Source organism: Lissotriton helveticus, chromosome 2_1, assembly GCF_964261635.1.
Source record: "Lissotriton helveticus chromosome 2_1, aLisHel1.1, whole genome shotgun sequence".
Taxonomy (NCBI): Eukaryota; Metazoa; Chordata; class Amphibia; order Caudata; family Salamandridae; genus Lissotriton; species Lissotriton helveticus.
In genome coordinates, this window is record NC_136059.1 from 1095566117 (window position 1) to 1095588664 (window position 22548).

At 41.9% G+C, this 22548-nt stretch overlaps 1 long non-coding RNA gene across 1 annotated transcript in view; it reads left to right on the forward strand.

The window, feature by feature from the left end:
- The first annotated feature begins 260 nt into the window (after positions 1-260).
- Positions 261-22548, forward strand: part of LOC144819603 (uncharacterized) — a 235847-nt gene continuing 213559 nt past the window's right edge. The window contains exon 1 of the long non-coding RNA XR_013607480.1: positions 261-403. This is a non-coding gene — a long non-coding RNA (uncharacterized LOC144819603). The remainder of the gene's footprint in view (positions 404-22548) is intronic.

The window sequence follows — 22548 nt, forward strand, 5'->3', positions numbered from 1 at the left end:
AGGGCAGGAAAGTGAGACAAACGAGAGAGGGAAGCAGATAGTAACGATTAAGACAGCGAGGAGTGTGTCAGAGGCAACAGGAGAGACAATAGAAAGGTCTCTAGGACAGAGAGGGGAGAGGTCAGAGAACGCTAAAATGGCGGAGGAGAGAGGTAGCAGAAGAAGCGAGTCATAAAAAGAAAAGAAAATGGCGGGGAGTGCAAAGGTTCAAGTCCGAAAGTCCAGGAAGAGGGCTGCCATAGCCAGGAAGTCCGGGGGAAGAAAGGCAGTCCGCAGCAAAGTCACAGCCTCATCGTCCATGAGGAGCTGGGGCTGAGGAGTTCGATCTGGAGACCAGGGATCAGGGAGGGAAGCTGTGTCCAGCCGAGCCGAAGCCGCCCCGCCCGTCGCTGCACCAAAACAAGTAATGCACATGTGTGAAAACTTTGCGGATGTTCATAAAAGGAGTACCATCGTAATAGGCGATCCTAGCACCTTGCGCTTAAAATACCTATGACTATTTATGGTGTGTCCTTTATAGATTGACAGTGACGCCACGCGGGTTAAGGCATTAAAGAAACATATCACCCTGGATTTCAACCCCTTAGTTCCAGACGCCGGTCAGCTCAGGCACGCGGTCGCTGCTTTCAAACGCGCTCCTTACAGAGTACAGAGGTGTGCCTGCTAACCTGAAATGCAGAAACACCCCCGATGTTGCATAACAAAAAACAGGGCCCCCGGGGGCACGTGCCATTTTCCTCCGTCGCTCCTTGCACCCAAGAGGCAATTGATCCACTTGGGAGGGTGATCAGACATACTGACCATCCATTGGACCGATCACCCCCCGCCCCGCAGCTTCCACATGCATTAATATGTTTGTTTAGTGTCTCGCCCCCTTTATACCTCAACTTACTGCCCCCCGATTGCCCCCGCCACAGTGCTTGAGGGTCTTAATGTTTAGGCATTCATCAGGGCCCCTGAGAGGAAACTGGGGAATCAGGTGGCACTTGGGGCCCCAAACCTTGAACGGATAAAAAAAAAAAACAGGGATCATTCTGCCTAGCGCACACTGGTGTCCCAAAGGATCGTGCATTGTCCGAAGTAATATGTGTGCGATTCTAAATATATGTAAATTAAATGTGCGCCCACCCCCCCTACTTTACAGCAGGCGGAAGAGAACTGTGCCAAGTACATGTTCCCTTTAGTTTGGTTTTAACTGCACGCCCCTCCCCCTCCCCGCCCCAGACACCACACCGTTGAGCTATTCTTACTTTGCAGCAAAATGTACCCCCAAAATAACTCCAGTCTGATCGGTGTCATAATAAAAATGGGAGTATTTTATGCAGTGACACCACATGCCCAATTGCCCGCACATTCTTCACTAGTGCATGTTGTTAATAGCAACTGAATGTCAATAGTTATTCAAGCACTGGAAGTGTGGCCGGCTCAGTCAGTGCCATGGGGGGCAGACAGTAGATTTGTGCAGCAAGCGCACCACCCACCGTGCTATCTGTGTGGCGAGTATTCTAATAGGGAACCCCAGCCTGCAGGACATCATTTACAAGGGACAAATTGCTTTATCGTGTTTTCTTATGGTAGCGCTTCGCTTAATGGTGTGACAATTTAAGCGCTTCTACAAACGATCTTTGATTATTAACGTTTACAATCATTATCACAAGTTTGCAGGGGCCAAAGTACAGCGACTCCGGAACCGAAATGTACCTCTATTTTGGGGTTAATTTTACTCCCAATGTGGGATTTCTTTTAATTTAGGTTTATTCAGGGGGGGAGTTCTGTGGAGCAGGTGGGCGCACATACAGACCACAGAGTGCAGACAGGGTGTGGGGGGCACAAGGGGGAGTGCTTCATATTGCACTGCAGAGAGGGGTGGGGAGCATAGACGAGGGAAACAAGACTGCTGAGAGGGGGTGGGCAGAAGGCGATAATGGGACTGCTGAAAGGGGATTTGTGGGCATAAACAAAGGACAAACTGTGAGTGCAGAGGACAAACTGGGACTGATGGAGGGGTGTGGGGCTGAGGTAAGAGGAGGGGCACACAGACTGCTGAGAAAGAGTCTGGCCATGGGAACTGGGAATGGGGTGCGGGTAATATGGGAAGATGGGTGTGTTGAGAAAGGAAGTGCCATGGGGAAAGTCGTGAGGGGTGACACCATGAGTTACCCGCACCCGGTGTCACCAACCCTAGTGACGCCACTGGACATTTGGTATGGTTGGTGACGGTAAAAGAGTCAATAAACTAAAGGAAGTTTTTTGCGAATGAATCATAATTGTCAAGTTGAATGCTAAAGCCATGCATTATTAGTCTTTTGATACCGGTGTCTTGTAGTTGTTCAAACAAGTTGTACAATTTTAAAAGGAAAGTAGAATGGTGCTTTTGGGAACGATGTAATACTGTTAAAAGTGCTGAGAAGTCCGATTCTGTAGTGCATTTCACTGGAAAGTATTCAAAGTAGGAGAAACATGGTTCTGGGATTTAATGCATTTGAACTAGGGCTTTTTAATGATTGCTACTCCACCTCATTTTCCCTTTTGTCTATTATGGTATGAAGAAAGGCAATAGGGTGGGAATACTTTGTTTAGAGTCTCTTCAGTACTGATTCAAAAACAAGTGTCAGTGACTGCTAGATTGTGGATTCTATGTACCCCAATGAGATGTGAGATATGAAGTGAGTGTTTGACACCTGGTCCTGCATTTATACGGGCACACTTGGAGAAGTCCTTAGCCGTGGGAGAGGTTTAGCTGAACTAGAAAACACTAAGGAATGTTGTATTGTGAAATGGGGGCAAAATATAACCAGATATTTTGAGAGGAAAACGTGATGAGGTAGATAAGGAGGCCAGATTAATATAATGCATCAACTAGGTGCATATAGTATGTGAGGGCAGCCCTATGAGGAGGAAGCGGAAGAGAGATACCAATTATGAATTAAAGGTCTGAGAGTGAAGGTAAAAACTAAGATGGGGAAAAACACCAAAAGGCTTTCAGGTGTGAGAATCAGCTAGAAGGGGGATATCTAGCTGAGTGCGCGTGATGTACCAGGTGAGGTACAGTAGGGGGACAGTGCTTAATTTGTTAAAGAAAGAGTGCCAGTGCCCAAAGTTCTTGTCAGAAGCTGGCAGTCAGTGCAATGAAGTGTCAGCATGCTAAATGCCAAGGCTGGTAGGCTTAAACCCACCCCATGCTTCTTTTATCCATTGCAAGACATTCTCTGCCCATTTATCTCCCTCTTGCAGGTGTCTGTTTCTTTGTGATGGATTTCTGTGTTTCTCTTCCTCCTTCTTTTGTATTTCCAGTGCTTGCTCTGATATGGACAAATAAGTGCTGGTCCCCAAAATTAAATGCTGGTGGTCCAACCCGCAACTACGGGTTCAAATTAACCATTAGTGGGGGTGTAGGATATTAAGACAGGTGTAAGGTAGGAGAGGGAAAGTCAATGGATAGTTTACAAATGGTTTGAGAGTGAAGGACAAGTGAGTCGGATGTAAGCAACTAGAAGTCTTAAGGAGGTAGGGAGATCAGCTACAAGAGAATTTCTAGTTCAGCATACGTGATGTCCTCGGTGAGGTATACGTGGGAGTGCAGGGTGGTAGGCAGGTGGGAGGTGAAGGGAAAAGCAAGACCAGAAGAGAAAAAGAGAATACAGAGTTGGGTGAGGAGCTGTGGAGAACATTGGTGCATAGTACTGAGGGAGAAGAAAAGGTAGTTTGATGCATGCATGGAAATTAGATATCATGAATAGTATACAAATAACTAGCGGAAAGGGATGGATAAGAGAATGCTAACAGGGAAAAAGAAACGGAAGACTCCAGAAAGCTTGATGATAGCTAATATGTGAACTGGAGGCCCTAAATAAAGTATTATGAACTGGGGAGGGTGATAAGTAGATGAATATAAGGGAGCTAAGAGGAAAAACTAAGAGGCTTAGTCGTAAGTCGCTGCTTTGCCTTACACTGCATCAGGGAGGTGTTCCAAGGGTTTTGGATTTCATGGTGGGCGAGCTGTAAACTCTCTAGTTGGGTAAGTTGAGTGGCGGTCTACCAGGTGGCCCCCACAAGTAACTCCAAGGTGGTTACACCAGATTTTGAAGAACATTTTAGACAACAGTTGTTTCACTGTCCATAGATTTCAGTTGTAGGAGCCTCACTACTGGTGCTGGTCAATTGCATTGTCTGGCTAGAGAGTTCTAGGACCATGGCATCACTTGCGGTGGCTCGCACTTGCAACAACTTCATTATCTCTGTAAATATGTACTTTTTGTTACCTACCATTTGTGGGTGGAACTAGGGCACCGTGGAACTGCAACTGCAATCCTAAATGGCCCATTAATGGCTGACTGTGTACACCCACTGCACCACATTGTGGTTCTGAAAATCTGGACCCTATTGTTATCCCAATATCGAGGTCCAATACCCGTGTCACAAAATATCAACGTACCATGACGAATTTAGTGTCCGTGAACCGATAATGATTAGGACATCATTCCTATGTATTTGCGTGACAATCGAGGGTAGCCAACACCCCTAAATCGTAGTTTCCGTCCCAATCCCTTAGACTCCATTTTGTGAACGGTATCCATCTTACGTCTTGCCCTCATGTTAAGTCAATTAAAGGTCGAGCTTGATCCAAAAGGACACGTCCACCTTCCCTGACTTCCCCCTGACCTGTCCAAACTGACTCCATTGCCTTAAGCCAAACCTGTTTGGGCGGCTCCCCGCCCAGTGGCCGAATACGATACTATCGACACATAACATTCCACAAACCATTCACCCCATACAGAACATGCTTTCTACAAACATGCACCTGTCCATACTTCTTCTTTATGGCCAGTTTTATGACTGGGTGGTACCTGCCTTTATTGGTGTTAGGCTAGAACAGGAAAAATAACACCCCAACCTATCTATTTGGAGCAAATCATTACCTGCCCTTCCCACTTTGTTGGTAACACTGAAGTAAGCTTGCAACAAATGTATACCGAAATAACACTGGGGCATCAACATAAGTGCCCCGCTATCGGCCCCTGTACCTAAAGTGAGCCGTGTTTGCCAAGGGGGGGGGATCGGCCCAAGTAGTCCCACTTAGAATTGCTAATACTAGATGCAGAACTAATTTGAGGTGGGATTATGAGCTATACCCCGAAGGTACACTCAAGAATATAGAATTACAAGGTAAATTGGAGATAAAATACCCACTTCCGCCCAAAACTTCGTATTTGACTCTGAAGTTTCACACTGATGAAATACATCAGATCTGGGGAGTTGCCGCAAATCCAGTAACTCCCATTATCAGCCCCATTGAAATTAAAACATGACTTGCAATGAGGTCCATACGTAGTTTGTGCCCTTTCATGGTAAGACAATCAGTGGCCAAACTGCCATATGAGTTCACTTGGATAAATTCAAAGACCAGTAGCCCCTGCCCCAAACATCTCTAACAAAATCTCCATAGTCTTGGTAGCTCTGTTCCCACAGTGCTACTGGTAACTACCACATCACAGCTGAAGGCCAGAACTCATATCATCTACGCAGCCGTTGACAAAAATGGATTCTTCCCTTCTGGAAAATATTATTATTAATTCTTAGATTCAAACAATCAGACATTTGCCTTAAAGATCTGATACTACCTTTGGTAGTGCAGCTCAGATGGCACAACAGTTTAAAGCCAACAAACAAACCAACAGAGGCAAGACTTTACAGAGTTATTATAAAAAGAGAAAGACAAAGTATGAAGGTTGCCGTGCTCGTACGCTCTTTCTTTCTTTTCTGACTTTATCTATGGCTGGAAACTGTCCAGGCCCCAAAATCCCCCTCCTTGGATACTCATTCCAAAGACTGGTGTATGGCTAATAAAGTGGAAAAGGGTGGGTGTATGCTCATCAACGTAGGGGCACTATTGTGTTATGAGAAAAAAAATAGCCATCCTGCATCTGTGAAGAGAGTGGGGGTCATCTTTTGAAAGTTCTGAAAATGTGTTATTCCACAGAATGTTACTTCTTCACCCCCTATTCTTCTCTCCTGGGCATTTTATTGTTTCTTTCCTTTATGCTAGAGAGTCTGCCTCCCAAATATGAGCCTGCCCTTCACTTTTCCAGAGAAAGATCTCAGCCTCCACATTCCCAATGTGAAAGAAAAAACCAAAAATGGTCACCTGTTGATTCTTGGAAAGAGTCAGTACTATGATATCTTTAATCCTGCTAAAAACATCAGCCCAAAACGACTGTACCCACTGGTATATCTATAACACATAGTGGTACAATCATCTCTCTCCAAGCTTCCTATTGTATAAATCTGAGTGAGATTAGTACATCCATTGGGCAGCCTGTGAAAGTCAAAACCCCAGCAGTGAATAATCTGAAAACTAATTGTCTTCCTCTAGGCAGTAACCCTACTTTGGAAAGTACTATTCTATATTTTGCTACAAAGCCTGCACGATAAATCACCCCATGTATCTCTGCCATTCCTTTTCAAATCTTAACTCATGTGACAGATCCCTAAATACTATTTGTAGCGCCCTCCTCAGCCTGGGTACCCACTAATGACTATGGCACAAACAGAGCTTAGTATAATACATCTTTATTCTTCTGCACGAAACAGCGAACTGAGCAATCTAAACCTGCATTCACTTCACTACGCTCTAACACTTATATCACTGTTCTATGGAGTCCAACAGGAGCCAAAAGGGTTCCGTCATTCCTAACTCACACAACACTACATCTCCCCTCTGCTGAATAGAAAGTTACAATTACATTTACAAATATATATATATATTATATATATATATTTATATATATATATATATATATATATTTTTCACTTTATGCTCATTTCGCGGCCCAGGCGCTTCTTTCAGCCGTGCGCAGCCCCGCAGGTCGAGCAGACCGACATAAATCTTCACCCCCTTTCCTATCACAAGAAAGAATTGGGTCGCACTCCAGAAATAGATTCCAAAAGTTTATTGTTCAATTAACAGGGAAATCCAAACTTCCAAGTCTTTTATATGGGTTCTTTCCTCATTACTTGATTGTCTGTTGGTCAATTGAGGTAACTTGGCCTTCATGGCTCTCCTGAACATCAAGGGTGCAGGGCTTTCACCTGGGGTCGAGTGAGGGGTCGAACAATAAGCTTGGAGAGAAGAATTTGAGACAGTTTTACGGTGGAGTTTTTTCAATACATCATACTGAACAGCTTTCTTAAGAGTGCTCATGAAAAGTTCGAAACATCCATTGGCCTGTGACCAAAGAGGTGTGCTCTTCTGATGCTTCACATTAAAATGACAGAGAAAGTCTCTGAATTCTCGAATATTGGAAGGTTGGCCTTTATGAGATTTTATGATCTCAGGAACACCCCATGTGGCGAAGATGCCATATAATCTCTTGATGACTCTTTTTTGAGTCATGCATGAGAGATCATCTATAAATGAAAAATGGGAGTATTCATCAACAGTCACCATCAGGTGATGTCCATTGCCAAGATGACTGAAGACATCAATGGCAATTCTTTCCCATACATGCTTTGGCAACTCTCACATGCTTAAGGTGTGTTGAGTGGTTTTTGACGAAAAGCAGTTGCATAGATGACAGGCTTTCAATTGTTTTTCAACCCTCTTATTGAGATGAGGAAACCAGACTGGGTCTATGAGAGCTCGTTTTTTGGCAACGATTCTATGATGTCCTTTAAAGACCACTTCAATTATCTGTTGTTGCAGACTCTCCGGAAAAATAATTCTCAAACCTTCTCAGGATAATGCCTTATTGAGTAAAGGACAGTTCATCTTTGACATTTTTAAACTTCTGTAGTCACTGTCACTAGTAAGAGGTCAAGTGCGCTGATTTCAAGACTGATGTGCAATTATGTCTTTTAGTTTTAGCATGACACTATCCTGACTTGTGGCATAGACAATTTGTCCCAACATAATGGCAGCTGGTGTGCTTGATTTCACAATTACATTTATGTATGCTTCAGCCATCTTGCAAGGCGTACCATGGCACTGTAGAGGCACTTGTGAGTAGTAGTCAGCTGGGTTTTGATCTTTCCCTGGATGTTGCACACTTGTGTAGTTATATACTTGTAATTGTAGACCCCAAATTTCACAATGCGGAGACATAATGTCCTTTAGCTTGCCAAAGATGTTCAATAATGCTTGACGATCAGTTACAAACGTGAAAGTCTTTCCATATAAGACTACATGGAAATGTTCACAAGCCCACACACTGCTAAACTTTCTATCTCAGGTTGTAAATAAGCATGTTCAGTTTGTGACAAACGTCTGCTTGCATATGCCACAATATGTCTTTAAGCATTTAGGTGTCCACACTGTTGTGCAAGGCCTGCGCCTAACCCGACTGGCTACCATCAACAACAACTTCCGTCTGAAGCTTTGGATCAAAGCATGCCATTTCAGTAGCGTTCTCAATAGCTTGTTTGATTCTCTTGAAACTATGCTCGTATTCACGGTACCAATGAAATGAAACCTTTTTTGTATAATCTCTCAATGGAGCACTTACAGTGGCAAAGTCTTGTATGTATCTAGAACAGTAGCTGTCCATGCCAAGGAAGTAACGTAACATGAAAATCTTGTGGGGGACTGGCAGTTGACATCGCTAGCACTTTCCAGGATTGGGTGCCATACTCCCATCAGAAAAGATATGGCCAAAGAATTTTTGCTTTGTATGATGGAACTCACATTTATTGGATAATCAAGGTTAAACCTGCATCCACACATAAACAACACCCTTGTGTGAAAGCTTTATTGTGCTCCTTCTGTATAGCTCCAAAAATAAATACATCATCACTATAATTGAAAGAATTCATGACAGGCTGTATGATACGTTGAATGACATCTTGAAAAAGCTGCAGCTGATTACACACCGAAACGTAGTCTTTTATAACAAAACACAACCAATATGTGTAGAAAAGTTCGTTAATGCGCCTGTAATTCTGCTTGATTTCCAACTGATTATAGCCTTTATTCAAATCAAGGTGAGAGAAGACCTTCGCACCATTCAATTGGGTTATCATGTCGGTAATGTGCGGATCTGGATGTCATTCTCGTTCAATTGCCTTGTTCACTTGACGCATAGCAATACAGATGCATACATCTCCTTCATTGAACTTTTTGGGTAATACTACTATGGTCTCAACCTTTGACATTGGACCAGTGGAAAGCTAAATGATATCATGCTTGAGTAATGATTCAAGTCCCTTTTCAACTGCTTCATGTAAACTAAATGCAATTTTTTTGTCTTTGAGCAATAGGATAGACGTCCTCATTAATGTGTACTTGTACTTTCATAATCTTGAGTTTTCCTAACCCATGAAACAGCAAAGGGAACTGACTTACTATTTTGTGATGGGCATTCATGTTATAGCTGAGTTTACTTTGGAATGGTGCACCAACAAACTTCTGATTCACAATGGAAGAGAGTAGCTGTAAGGACAGATATTCCCTTTTCTTTTTTCTTTTTTCAATTCCGATCTTTTGAGTCCATACCAAACATCCAGCCAATGTGTTTCATGCAGTTAAAACTGGAACTTCATCAGTGCTGTAAGCAATACATATATATTTACATACAAATTCACACATGATACCAAATAGACATACATGTACAAAAAAGCTCTCATTGGACATACTGTGACAAAACTGGAAAGATTTTCTTAAACAACAAACTTGATAAACATATAACTGGCACAGACTATTGCAATTATGACAATGACACCAATATATTTACCAAGGTAGTATAATGAGCAGCCATTCTAAAGTAAACACGCTAATACCAACTCTGAACCCCTTGGACAAATAAAAACTACTAAGCCATACCACACTGACTAAAGGTCGTGTGGAATGAATCTAAATACTTTTTTTTTTTAAACGGAGCCGAGGATCATAATGAAAGATTAACACATTAACGAGAGTTCCTACAGACAGTTGGAAAAGGGGCCAAAACATGTTTCTAATAAACGAACACATGGTGCAATACTAATGACAAAATCAAGTAGAGGCCATGGTGGTGCAAGCTGCAATAAAAACACTTAGTGCCACAAATATTGACAAGTATAAGAAGTAGGAGAGCATACCTTTGAAATAGTATATCACCGGACTGTCCATATAACCACAATATGCTTCATATAATTGTTTTTCAAGAGATTCCTCCTTTGCGCCGAGAAAGGTCAAACTTCAAAGGGACCTTACTGCTATTATGGCCCAATCATAAGGCCGCGGATGTGATAGCCTGTCGAATATACCTTAGGGAATAAAGTAAACATTAAAGATAAACCAAATCCATTGCAGCCGGAACAAAAACAAAACTTTTCATGTTGTGAAATATCAATAGACTTTACTGAGAGGGTATTGCGACGGGACAGGAAACGATGACACTAAAAATGTCACACAGCCCAAAATACGACAAGCTAAAGAGCCCGGATCGTGAATCTTATGTCAACTCACAATATCACAAACTAATTCAGCATTTCTTGACTCTTATGCTGACAGAAATCCTATAGCAAAAGCAAGCAGAATGGTCTAGTCAGGTAAACCAAGGGTAAACATGGTCACAAAACCCATAAGCTAGAAATGTGGACCGGATAACATGTTATAATGAGTCAACAAGGAAACCCAATGCTTCAGAGACATGTGATTATCTATCACCAAATGACATTCGTTAACACTTATTCTAATACCGAATTTCACATCCGCCAATGTGCAATTGAAACTGATAAGTAGCAGTCTGTCACCCTTGCAAATGGCAGCCCCAATCGATTGCGTTAAAGTGTGCACATGCCTAAGGTTATGAATACCGTATAACTGTGTAGAGCATAAATATAAATTGAACTAAACAAAGAAGGGTTAAAGCCGTAACCCGAAGGAAAGACTCGGCCCTGGCATCTACATAGATCATAGAGCTTGTATATTGTAATGCGTCACCCCTGCGAATAGGCTCCATAAAATGAGGCAATAAAGAAAACCTGCCAAAGCAGATTTGAAATGGCAGATAAATTAATGTCATCAACATGAAAATCGCACCCTATATTCCATTATTGGCTACACAAGAGGTATCTTACCGTAAGTCCGGGGTAAACCGTCAAAACGCCAACCAGGTAGAAATCAACTGACCCGTTGGCTCCCAACAGCTATAAGGCCATGCGTGAGCTGAATAAGACAAAAGCCGATAAGTAAGCGCTGTTGTTAATAGTAACCAGACCCGGAACGCAGAGGTCCGCGCATGAGCTGCAAAGTGAAATTAAATATTACAGAGGCAATTGTGTGAAAATGAAAACAACATAGAGGTGAGACAGTGATTGAACAAATTAGAAATGACAAAAAGTGAGAATAAGAAAAGGGGACATGAAAAAAAGGCGAAAAATGGTCCACAGCCTCAAGACCAATAACCTCGTTAACGAAAGAAAAGGTAGAATCGACCGCCATGTCAGTGTGGTCTAAGCAGAGGGGGAGAATAGTTGGAAAATAGGACAAATCCTGAAATACTGTACGCTATCATGATGTGCGTCTCAAGTCGTCACTGGGATATTAAAAATAAAAAATAAAAATAAGCGAAGTAAAAAAAAAGATGAGGGTAAGAGTATAAGAGTAAATATAAAATTGAAGAACCTAATAAGCAATGGCTGCAGAATTGGAACGGACATGGAAGTAACCAAATAAAAGGTCTTAGTTTATGGAGGTAGAAAGCAATGCGTAGATGCTCTTAAGTCTGTTCCGTAACCTATGTAAATACTATTATCATAGTAGAATACAGTCAGCAGGGGAAGCCTCATTCATTCTGCCTGTGTTGCAAAGGTAGATTATTGCTAACAATAACTGGCATTCATTAACTACCAACCCAAAACTGTCAGATGGAATGGCACAGATGCAGAATGTGAACTAACCTTCAACTATGTGACAATGGCATCACACATTCAGGAGCCCCAGAAATGCAACTCGTTATGACTATGTGTATAAGAACCTGTTTAGTGCGTGGCCAAGGAGATAATAGGCAGTCACATAACATGTTGCGGTATTACCCAAAAAACCTACTCTTGAACCAAAACCAGACTGTGCAAACTAACGCCAATCAAACATCGATCTCATCTCAGGAAGTAATGGGACTCATTATCTGTGTTGTGACCCCGAGAGACAGACTGCAATCTGCAAATCCATTTAGCTTCAGTCTGTCTCAGAATGAGATCTCTGTTTCCACCTCGTGTATTGGCAGTAATGTGGTCAATCCCAAAAAAACAAAAAGAGGAGTCTCCTGCATGCGCTACTCTATAGGGATGAGTCATAGGATATCTAGAGTCCAAATTGAGCAGGGCTCTGCAGTGTTCCTGAATCCGTGTCATGAATTACAAGCACAGGCAATGATGTAAACCACAAATGATGTGTTACAATTGATAAAATGCCTGATCTTTTGGATATAACCTATGTTATAGCTAAACTCCTTCCGCTTGTTCTGGCCATATTGACAGATGTTGGGTTGCAATTGCTACAAGTGTAGAACCCTACAGGTCCCGATGGTAACCAAGTGTTTTTTGCTGACCTTTTCGTGGTAACATAACTGGGACAGAGTGAATCCCGGAGTGTGAGCCCTCTCCTGTACACTATTGTAGGATTATTGTTAATAAATGGACGTAATGTAGGGATGTACCATAACAGATGTCAGTGTTTTCTGAATGTTTTCAAAGTCTTCTCACTGTGTAGGGTATATTTGGTATACAATGCCAGTTTACTTGTAGAGTATGCCTGGCCAGTCCTCTTGTGTGTGGCGCCACATTTATTGTCCCTAAGTGTGCTAGATATCGGTAAATATACTGATCTCTGTTCTGCCTGTTCCAATAATTTTGTGCCATACCCACGGTGATGGGAACAGTGTTTAATATCCCTTATATTCTCTCTGAATTTTGTGTCCTCACTCAAAATATCCCTAGTTCGTACCATTCCACTGTAGGGAATATTTCTGATAACAGATTTTACATGTGCACTTGACGGACTAAGCCAATGCCCTCTTTTCTGGCATCCCAAGCTATCTAATGAAGAACCTACAGGTGGTCCAGAATACCGCAGCCAGATTGCTGTTGGGGCTGTCAGCGAGGGACAGTGAACAGAATCAGCTGCTTCTTTACCACTGGCTGCCGTTAGCAGCCAGAGTGAAATTTAAATTACTGATTATGGCCCATCGTGCGCTACACGGATGCAGGCCTCTTTATCTACAGAGGCGGGGTTCTTTCTATGCCCCTACACGCTTCTTGCGTTCCGCATCCCTATTCCTGGCCCATGTCCCTCGCTTTAAACAGCAGAGGATTGGTGGTGGCTCCTTCTCATTGAAGGCAACTATTGCCTGGAATGCTCTCCCGCTGGATCTGCACACTATTCAGGATCTAGTGGTTTTTAAAAGAAAACTAAAAACCCATCTTTTTATCTGAAGTTCCCTATGATACCCCTTTAGACTTGCGCTGGGACACTCCTGAGTAGCCGTGCACGTAATAAATTCATGTAACATAACATAACATAACATAACATGCGTGCAGGACGCTGTTACATGCAGTTTGCCTAAGGTACATTGTACTGTGAACCACCCCATCTTTAATGTAAAAGTGAATATCCCAAAAATCAAGATTGTCTCTGTGGTGGTGCATAGTGAGTTTCACGTTGTAGGGATTATCATTCAAATACACAAGGTAGTCAAAAACTGAATGGCCTGGGCCTGCCCAAAGGCAAATTTTATCATCTATGTACCTCCCCCAGAATATGATGTATTTACTTCAGGGGGAGGCACCTTTGCCATAGGCATGCCCCCTCTCATACCAGCCCATAAAGAGTCCAGCATAAGAGGGAGCAAAGCGGTAGCCCATGGCAGTTCCCTGCAATTGATGGTACCATTTCTCATCATGCTTAAAGTAATTCTTAGACAGGAATAGGTCTATGATATCCAATATCATAGCATTGTATGCATAATGATCCACCCCATCCTTAACCAGGTAATGACGTATGGCCATCAAGCCAAAGTCCTTCTGGATTCACATGTACAAACTCACTACGTTAAACGTCACGAATGGAAACTCTTCTGACTATATGAAATCATGAAACTTGACCAATATCCTTGCTATCCCTAAGATAGGATGGGAGCTTGGTTAAATGTTTCTGCAAGGTAATATCTACAAATTCCGGGAATTATAGCATTGTGAATACAGTGATTGAAGATCACCGGCTATATCTCAGGGACAAAAAGATCCGTAAAATTAAACGAGCTGACCGTGATTATAGGGATGGTCGTATCTATACTTTTGTGAAAAAATACGACAACCTTAACACATTGGAAGATAGAAAGAGGGGTAGGGAGGAAAGTCTTGAGACAAGATCAACCAGTAGTAACTCATTAGCCTCTAGTGAGAGTGCTGCTGCTAATACAACACAGTTAGACACCCCTTAAGGGGAAGAAGCCTCCAGTTTTCAGAAGGAATTGAAGCGACTCCGCATAGGCAACAGACAGCACAAAAAGGGACAAAAAAGACAAGGAGAGGTAGGAGGAGAAGGAGAAGGGAAACCAGACAGTCATGCTATGCTAAACACCTCAAAGAGAAACTAGAACTGGTGGGTTTTGAAAATTCCAACTCTACATGGTCAGGAATTGATGGAAGATTTGATGTCCAGAATCACGTTACACATTTGGCAGAACCAATACCCACCCAGATGAATCTCCAGACCGTCAATCTCCCTAGCAGAATATTAGATGAACATGAGATTAGCTTTTTGAAAAGGGCTCTTGGATTTTGTGCTTCACAATGGGGGGATTTGTTTAATGTTTACATTGACTTGTTCAAATTTCTGCGTGCACTTACTTCAAAAGAGAATTTTTCACAGCAAGTATATAAATCTGTTTCTAATGTGTGTGAAACTTTAACTGAATTACAAACTATTGGTGATGTATGTGATGTACAAAATCTATTTTCAGTTGAAAATGATGATGAAATAGAGGTGCAGAAAATCTTAGATGATCAGAATGCCAGAGAGAGTCTCAACATCAACACTGGGCTCAGGCCTAAATCTAGATTTGTCCCGCATAGTGGTTACCATTCAAACATCGATGAATTTGGGGGAAAGGTTACACAAGAATTGCGATTACTGGAGATCCCCAACAAATTTGGCCCCCAACCTAAATTTAATTTTCAGGTAGGGAGGGGGAGGCTTTACGCAGACAGCAAAATGATGCAGACATTGCAATAAGGGAGGCGAACAAAGGTGGGAATGTTGTAATCATGGACAGGATTGATTGTGTGTGTGAGATTTTTCGCCAATTGACCGATCAGCAGTGTTACAAACAGATCATGACAAATACAACACCTATATTAACTGTAGATTATGTGAATGGAGGGACAAATGCTTGCTCATGGATGATGAATACAGATTTTTACGAGTTGAGAATGCTAGATTCTCGTGTATACATATTTTACCAAAAGTGCACAAAGGTGGGACCTTCCCACCTGGAAGACCCATCATTTCCGGGGTGGCCTCACCGATGGAAGAGTTATCGGAGTTTGTGGATATTACCTTGCAGAAACATGTAACCAACCTCCCATCCTATCTTAGGGATAGCAAGGATATTTTGATCAAGATTAATGATTTCATATGGTCAGAAGAGTTGCAATTCATGACGTTTGACACAGTGAGTTTGTACACATGTAACCAGAAGGACTTTGGCTTGATGGCCATATGTCATTACCTGAATAAGGATGAGTCGGATCATTATGCATAAAAATGCTGTGATATTGGATATGATAGACCTAATCACGTCTAAGATCTACTTTATGCATGATGAGGAATGGTACCATCAATTGCAGGGAACTGCCATTGGCTCTCGCTGTTTTGACAGGGAGCATGCCTGGGGCAAATTTGCCTCCCCCTGAAGTAAATACATCATATTCTGGAAGAGGTATATAGATAATATCATTTGCCTCTGGGCAGGCCCCAATGATCCTCTATTTGTCCACTTGGTGTATTTGAATGATAATCCCTACAACGTCCAACTCATTATGCCCCACCACAGGGACAATATCGATTTTTTGGGATATTCATTTCTACGTTAAAGATGGGGTGGCTCATAGTACAATGTGCCGTAAGCGAACTGCATGTACACCGTACTGCATGCATCAAATGTACATGTAAATTCTGTCATCAGAAATATTCACTACGGTGAAATGGTGCGAACTAGGCGTATTTGAAGTGAGGACACCAAATTCAGAGAGAATATAAAGGATATTAAACACCAGTTCCATCACAGTGGGTATGACCAAAATTCATTGGAGCAAGCAGAACAGAGAGCAGTATGTTTACTGAGATCTAACACACCTAGGGACAATAAACGTGGCACCACACACAAGAGGACTGGCCAGGCATACTCTACAAGTAAACTAGCATTCAACACTAAATATACCCTACACAGTGACAAGATTTTCAAAACATTCAGAAAACACTGGCATCTTTTATGGAACATCCCTACATTACGTCCATTTATTAACAATAATCCTACAATAGGTACAGGAGAGGACACACACTCCGAGATTCACTCTGTCCCAGTTATGTTACCACGAAAAGGTCTACAAAAAAAACTTGGTTACCATCGGGACCTGTAGGGTTCTACACTTGTAGCAATTGCAACCCAACATATGTTAATATGGCCAGAACAAGCGGAAGGAGTTTAGCTATAACATAGGTTATGTCCAAAAGATAAGGCATTTTATCAATTGTAACACATCATTTGTGGTTTACATCATTGGCTGTGCTTGTATTTCATGACACAGATTCAGGAACACCGCGAGCCCTGCTCAATTTGGACTCTAGATATCTATGACTCATCCCCATAGAGTAGCACATGCAGGAGACTCCTCTTTTTGTTATTTTGGGATTGACCACATTACCGGCAATACACGAGGTGGTAACAGAGATCTCATTCTGAGTCAGACTGAAGCTAAATGGATTTTCAGATTACAGTCTGTCTCTTGAGGTCACAACACAGATAATGAGTCCCATTACTTCCTGAGATGAGATTGATGTTTGATTGGCATTAGTTTGCACAGTCTGGTTTTGGTTCAAGAGTAGGTTTTTTCGGTGATACCGCAACATGTTCAGTGACTGCCTATTAACTCCTTGGCCACGCACTAAACAGGATCTTATACACATATTCATAATGAGTTGCATTTCTGTGGCTCCTGATGTGTGGTGCCATTGTCACATAGCTGGAGTTTAGTACACATTCAGCATCTGTGCCATTACATCTGACAGTTTTGGGTTGAAAGTTAATGAATGCCAGTTATTGTTAGCAATTATCCACCTTTGCAACATAGGCAGAATGAATGATGATTCCCCTGCTGACTATATTCTACTATGATAATAGTATTTACGTAGTTTACGGCACAGACTTAAGAGCATCTACGCATCGCTTTCTGCCTCCATAAACTAAGACCTTTTATGTGGTTACTTCCATGTCCGTTCCGATGCTGCAGCCATTGGTTATTAGGTTCTTCAATTTTATATTTACTCTTACACTCATCTTTTTTTTTCCTTCACTTATTTTTTATTTTTAATATCCCAGTGACGACTTGAGACGCGCGTCATGATAGCGTACAGTATTTCAGGAATTGTCTTTTTTTCTAACTATTCTCCCCCTTTGCTTAGACCAGACTGACATGGCGGACACTTCTACCTTTTCTTTTGTTTACGAGGTTATTGGTCTTGAGGCTGTGGACCATTTGTCGTCTTTTTTTCATGACCCCTTTTCTTATTCTCACTTTTTGTCATTTCTAATTTGTTCGATCACTGTCTCGTCTCTATGTTGCTTTCATTTTTACACAATTGCCTCTGTAATATTTTTTAATTTCACTTTGCGGCGGACTCCCACACTCCGCGTCTGGTTTCGATTGACAACACTGCTGACCTATCAGTGCACAGCTTCTTCAGCTCATATGCGGACCTCTGCGTTCTGCGTCTGGTTAATATTAACAACAGCGCTGACTTATCGGCTTACGTTTTATTCAGCTCACGCATGGCCTTATAGCTGTTCGGCAACAACGGGTCAGATGATTTCTACCTGGTTGGCGTTGTGACAGTTTACCACGGACTTGCGGTAAGAGACATCTTGTTTAGCCAATAGGGGAAAATAGGGCGCGATTTTCATGTCGATGACATATATTTATCTTGCCATTTCGAATCTACTTTGGCAGGTTTTCTTTATTGCCTCATTTTATTTAGCCTATTCGCAAGGGAGACTCATTACAATATACAAGCTCTATGATCTGTGTAAGATGCCTGGGTGATTCTTTCCTTCGGGTTTTGGCTTTAACCCTTCTTTGCTCAGTTCAATTAATATTTATGCTCTACACAGTTATACGGTATTCATGACCTTAGGCATTAGCGCACTTTAACATAATCGATTGGGGCTGCCATCTGCAAGGGTGACAAACTGCTACTTTTCAGTTTCAATTGCACATTGGCGGATGTGAAATTCGGTTTTAGAATAAATGTTTACTAATGTCATCCGGTGATAATCACTTGTCTCTGAATCATTAGGTTTCCTTGTTGACTCATAATAACATGTTATCCGGTCCATATTTCGAGCTTATGGGCTTCGTGGACATGTTTACCCTTGGCTGACTAGGCCATTCTGCTTGTTTTTTCTATAGGATTTTTGTCAGCATAAGAGTCGAGAAATGCTGAATTAGTTTGTGATATTGTGAGTTGACATAAGATTCACGACCAGGACTCTTTAGCTTGTCATATTTTGGCCTGTGTGACATTTTCAGTGTCATCGTTCCCTGTCTCGACGCAATACCCTCTCAGTATAGTCTGATAATATTGCAGCTACATGAAAAGTTTTGTTTATATTCTGGCTGCCACGGACTTGGTTTATCTCTAATGTTTACTTTATTCACTTAGGTATATTTAACAGGCTATCAAACCTGCAGCCTTATTATTCGCCCATGATAGCAGTATGGTCCCTTTAACGTTTGACCTTTCTGGGCGTGAAGGAGGAATCTCTGGAAATTATTTTTCATATAAAGCCTATTGTGGTTACCTGGACAATCCTGTGATATACTATTTCAAAGGTATGCTCTCCTACTGCTTATACTTGTCCATATTTGTGGCACTAAGTGTTTTTATTGCACCTTGAACCACCATGGCCTCCACTTGATTTTGTCATTAGTTTTACACCATTTGTACGTATATTAGAAACATGTCCTGGCCCCTTTTCCAACTGTCTGTAGGAACACTTGTTAAGGTGTTAATCTTTCATTATAATCCTCCGCTCTGTTTTTTTAAAAAACTCTTTAGGTTCATTCCACACGAAATTTAGTCAGTGTGGAATGTCTTAGTATTTTATATTTGTCCAAGGGGTTCAGAGTTGCTGTTATTAGTGTGTTTAATGTACAATGGCTGCTCATTATACTACCTTGTTAAAGATTTGTGTCTTGTCAATATATGGGTGTCATTGTCATAAATTCAATAGTCTGTGCCAGTTATATGTTTATCAAGTTTTTTGCTAAGAAATTCTTTTCGGTTTTGTCACAGTATGTCCATTGAGAGCTTTTTGTGTACATGTTGTATGTCTATTTGGTATCATGTGTGTATATTTATGTATATATATATGCATTGCTTACAGCTCTGATCAAGTTAAAATGTTAACTGCATGAAACGCGTTGGCTGGATGTTTTGTATGGACTCAGAAGATTGGAATTTTAAAAAAGAAAAAGGAATTCCTGTCCTTACGTCTGCTCTCTTCTTTTGTGTATAAGAAGTTTGTTGGTGCACCATTCCAAAGTAAAGTCAAGTTTCTATTCTGCATTGCAGTTGTACCGAACAACGGGAGGTACAGGAATTGTTGTGCACAAATGCATTGAAGATAAGGAAACAGAGAGTGAAGTGCAGCTTCTATAGTCAGCTGTTATGGTTGCTCTATTATTCATGCTATTTTTAACTGATATCAGTCCCATATCAGCAGCTGTGGTGAAGCTGAGTAAACAGGCATTTGATGCCGTACCTTGAAGTACATGAATGAGTGCTTGTACTTTTGCTTTCTTGTGTTTCATTGTTGATACAAATGAACATTGACATTTTAATGACAATGATGCAGCCTATGTATGCATTTTAGTTTTCTGTGGCGATAGTTCATTGTATTTCTCCTCAGGCATTATGTTTATCAATGCACCGCTGTCGATAATAAAAGGTATTGAGCATCCGTTTATTTCTTGTGTAATCTTCAGAGAATTTTCGAATGACTGGTACTTTTTCATGTGGTTTTTCTTTCACTTGCAGTTTTCTTCACAAGCGGCCAGTCCAAAATGTGCACGTTTTTCTGAGGTAAACATCAACATTGGACAACCATCATCTTCTCTTTCACTTGATGTTGAGACTGAAGCACTTTTTGAAGATGATGTAAATGATGATATACTTCCTTTGGTGTCAATTTTCCTCAAGTGGTTTGGTCACTTAGCCTTGTAGGCGTGTGTTGAACAATGCTTTGAAGCTTTCGGGAAGCCTTTTTGTCTTTGCGCTGTGACACACTTACTTTTTCCTTTGCCTTGCAAACTGTTACAAACTAGTTCTCCTACCCCCAGCCTTTGCACTAGTGGGACATTCACTTTCATGTGGAAATGAACATCCACACTTGAAGCACAATTTCTTTTTCCGTGGAGACATCACTCTGTGTCCTTCTACCTTCTGCTTTGGCTTACTTTTCATGTTCACGACTGACATTCTGGGCACCGGCCACCTCCTTGTCAGCAGCTTGCCGATCAGCATGCTCTTCAGGTCTGGCAGCCATGAGTACTCGCTCCAGACTAAGGGGCTGAATACGATCTCGTCCGGAAAGCATTCCGATCGATTCTGTTCCTGAATGCTTTACGAATGACTCGGAACAGGGGAGTCCGACCAAGTGAATTTGATGCATTCGGATGCTTCCGGATATGATTCAGTCGGACTCCCATTGACTTCAATGAGAGCCTGGGTTTAGAATGAGAACACAGGCTCCCATTGAAGAAAGGGGGCTGGGGAAAATCGTGCATTCTGTGGCAGGAACCCCATGGTGCCTGCTACATTATGCATGGTCTGAAAGGGGGCACTTTGGGTACCCCCACGGGCCAGATTCAGAAGGCCCCGTGTGAAGGGGAGCCTGCTATGGGCCCCCAAAGACATATTCTGACAGTCGTTTCGTTTCAGGCAAAACGAATCAGAACGGCTGTCCAAATCAGTCATCATAATCACTCGCTCGAAAACCGTGTCCATGGAGTTGTACAATTCGACTTTCCAATTCAGACAGCCCTAATGGTTTCCGGGAATCGTAATCAGTCGTTGGGAACTGTGTACAATCCGGTCGAAAAAAAGGGTTCGGATTCGGCAAACCCAAATCCGATTCAGAGCCCTTCCGAACAGCATCGTAATCGACCGCTAAAAGTTTCTCTGAGCATTCATCATCTGAATGAATCTGACAGGCATCTGTCAATAACTCTGACACGTATAGCTTCCTAAATATTAAATTCATTGAGCCTACAGTGTTTGATGAGCGTATCCAATCTTCAAACAAAAATTTTACTGGTTTCACCAACTTTTTGTCATTCCTGACTGAAAATGTACTTTTCATAATCTAAATTTGGCATTGGATTGAACTTGAACTCAAGATTTCTTTTTTTTTACGCTCTGTAATTTTGTCAGCTTGTAGCATTTACCTTATGACTTCTTTCACACTTTCATCAGCAAGATCCTTAATTTCTCTGTTTCTTGTAATGCATCAATGAAATCATCAAATGTCTCTATCGAAGCAGTCTATCTGTTGCCAATATTTAGTTTTTTTGTGGTATTGAATCCTGATGGTCATTTCAGGAAGGCGACACCATTATAACCATTGGTGGAACGTACTGATGTGGAAAGTAGTGTTCTTTCTCACGCTGCTTGGTGATCTTGTTTATGCAAATCATCTCTGAGGTCTTGGGATGTGCTGGCTTCTGGGTCATTTCTGATCATTAAAGGAAACATGGCTTTTTTCTTGGTCTCTAATGGGAAAACAACCTTTCACTATTCTGATCGCTGCTCTCGGCTTTCTGATCTTCAAGGATCTCTGCAGTTGTTCTGAGCCCCATTCGACAACTTTGGTGGTGTGCTGCTTCACGTATGGATGGCTCTGTAAACAAATGCCCGGTCACTTTTTCTGGGGCCACTTCCGCCAACGCTATGGCATGATGTTTCTCGTTACTCAGTTCTAGTAAGCAGATGACCGTTTCTTCTATCTGAAACACTTTGCTTTTAGGCGTCTCTTTGTACTGTCTGACACCGGTTTGATCTCTGCCTCACGTCGCTTCTGATCGCAGCATTATCTTGCAAGTGTTGATGCTATTTGCTGCTCTTTCAAAACCTGCTTGTATCTGCTTTTAACGTTATCACTCCATATGATATATAACTTTTGGTTGCTTAGTAGCGCCTTACCTCTCTTTACGGCCAAATGAGTAGCCTGTGAGGCTGGGACTTTTTCAAGTTTTAAGGTTTCAATCCAAAGGGCCAATAGTCACTGCGGTCCC